Source organism: Cervus canadensis, chromosome X (genome assembly GCF_019320065.1).
Source record: "Cervus canadensis isolate Bull #8, Minnesota chromosome X, ASM1932006v1, whole genome shotgun sequence".
NCBI classification, from domain to species: domain Eukaryota; kingdom Metazoa; phylum Chordata; class Mammalia; order Artiodactyla; family Cervidae; genus Cervus; species Cervus canadensis.
The window spans coordinates 98,934,714-98,937,375 of NC_057419.1; the positions used below are offsets into that span (position 1 = coordinate 98,934,714).

General features: G+C 53.9%; 1 pseudogene; it reads right to left on the reverse strand.

Moving 5' to 3' along the window:
- Positions 1–1,000: 1,000 nt before the first annotated feature.
- Positions 1,001–2,405, reverse strand: LOC122435667 (annotated as a pseudogene).
- Positions 2,406–2,662: the final 257 nt, after the last annotated feature.

Below are 2,662 nucleotides of genomic sequence, written 5' to 3' on the forward strand. Positions count from 1 at the left end.
TGGGAGCCAGGGGGGAAGCTAAGCACAGGAATGTGCCTGTCTGTGCTGAGAAAGGACCAGAGCCCGACCACTGGGCTGCAAAGCCAGGGGGACCCACCCTCCCTCCTCAGTGCTCCCAGGGTTTCACGGCCCTTTGTCTTGGAACTCACCATGTGCCTCCCTCCACCTGTCCAGCCCTCCTTCCTGACTTCCCTGCAGACTGCACGTGATGGACGGGTCCTCTGTGTTGCCACCCTCCTGTCAGTGGACAGCGTGGAGGCAGATGGAAAGAGCCAGCCGTCTGTGACCACCCCCTTTTGTGTCACCAGGAGCATCCTCTAAGTGGCTGATGTCTGGACCAGGGACTGTTTGTTGGGTGAGGTGCCTGGATTCTAAATAAAGCTGTGAGGGGAGATTAACACTGGCTGGTGTTCACCTTGTAGAAATCTTGCATTTGTTTTCAGGTTTGGGGCAATGTGTTTGCAAGGCCCTTGGCGGTTGGGGTGACCCTGCTTTCCAGTGAGGCTCTTGGGGAAGCCCCTGGATTGGGAGCTGGCGATCTTCAGCTGCTGCTCAGCAACTTGTGGCATCATCAGGGACCCAGGAGGAGCCCCTTCTGTTTCAGGGTGCAGGACTCATGGAAAGTGACACCCCCATGGTCAGGAGGCGGACTGGGTCTTCTGCTATGCGGCAGGCAAGGCCCAGGGACCCACCCATCCTGCGATGGCCTCAGCGAATGGCTCGGGAGCCACATTCTTGGCAGCACCTGTGAAATGCTGCTGCTTCAGGTGAAAAGGGACGTGAGGACCAGACTGAGGCCTGCCTGGGTCATGGGCTTCCAGCCTCATCTTGCTCAGCCAGTGGCGTGTGAATAGCATGGACAGACAGAAAGAACACAGACTAGCAGTTTTCATTTGCTTCTTTATTTACTCTTGTGAAGTTCTGGTGTACTTTATTAGAGCCAAAAATAGATTTTTGATTACAAAAGAGTGCTTTTGAGTGTTCCTGGGGATCTGGAAGCTCAGGTATTGTGCTTGTCCTTAAACTCCTCACAGAGGGCACACTTGTAATCTGAGGACTCCTCCTGCTCCTCCTCTGCCTCAGGGGCCTCGTTTGGGCCCACAACTGAAATAGCTCCCCTCACGATGGAATCATAGGTGGTGTACAAAGTCATCGTGAACCATAATCTGGGTACCTTGGGGAGCTCTGGGACAGTTCATCTGCGCCATCCCTTCCAGCAGTAACCAGGGGTACAGACATGATATTGCTGGACGGACCCTCTCCAATGGGGCAGCCCTGTTCGCTGAGGAGATGGCTTGACCTGGGCCTACGTGCTCCACTGTCCATAAACCAAAGGCCACCGAGCACAAATGAGCGCTGTCTGGGGGTTCCGTGAACAGTTGAGGTCCCTTCTGGACCTACTTGTCAGCCTCTCCAGTGTACTAGTGATGGAATCGAGGAGAGCATCTGGTCACCACTGCTTGCTTCTTTCTCTTTGGGGTTGCTGATGTGCCGGTGGCAGGCTGAGCAGTTCCTCTGGGGTCACATTTCCTCTAGATGTTCTGCAGGAGGAGAGGCTTGTCTCTCTGGAACTTGGAGTAGTGATAGATCTGAAAGGAAATGAATCACTTTAGCCATCGTGGGGGAGAATAGCTTTTCCTCACCGCCCTTCTTCCCACCACTGTCCTGACCTTGCCTAACTATGGAAACAAGGTCTTCTCATTCCTGGCAGTTGTTATAGGCACTCCCTGAAATCAAGTGGCCTCTCAGGGTCTGGTGTCACCCCTGTGGATCCTGTCTAAGGGGATTCGTGGAACACGACAAGGCCTGCTTTCTCCTCTTCCCTTAACCACCATCTCATGAGAAAAAAGTTCTCCTGGAAATTGAAATCCATCCAGCACTTGGCTTGTCTAGTCCAGTCTCCCCAGAAGGGCTTTCTACACTACCGTCATCCTCTTCTTCCCTGCAGAGCGACATGAATGGTAGATTTTACTGAACTCATGCAGGTTCAGTTCATGGATGAAACTTTTGATGATGTCTTGAAGATCCTGTCCAAGCCTCTGTGCTGGAGGACCTCCATCTGGAAGAGATCTGCCTCAATTACCACCATGTCTCCCTCATCATTCCAGTGCCCAGAGGTGAAGGCTGCATCCTCCAAACTCATCCAGAGCTTCCTGGGGAAGGACAGCCCACGGACGGCATTGTTCTCTTCCTCATTGGCTATTGATGGGTTTGGGTCCTGTGGGGCAGGTTGTCTTGGGAGCCAGGGTCTGGGCTCTTGGGTTGGTTCTGCCACTTCTCCAAAGCCTCCTCTGAATCCACATTTGGATCTGGGTGACATCAGGGGGTTGCCCTGCTGCGGGCTCTCCATCAGTGGATGGGGTGAGTGGGGCTGCACGTGCCTCATCGGAACTCTGAATATCCATGGAGCCAGTGTAGTTCAGGAGCATTTTCTACCCAAGCTGTGAATGGTCAGGGCAGAAGGGCCTCAGGGCAGGGTGGTAGTGGCCAATTAATACTGTCTGGAGATTCTAGAATCTGGGTGGTGGGCCAGGCAGCCAATTAGGTGGTCTGCTTCCTTACTTGTTTCATGATGTCACAGAGGTGATGTGGATGGGCAGCCCTGGCCCCGTGTGGGAGAGGGGGTCTGGGGACAGAGATGTGATCCCCAGCTTGTCTCCTG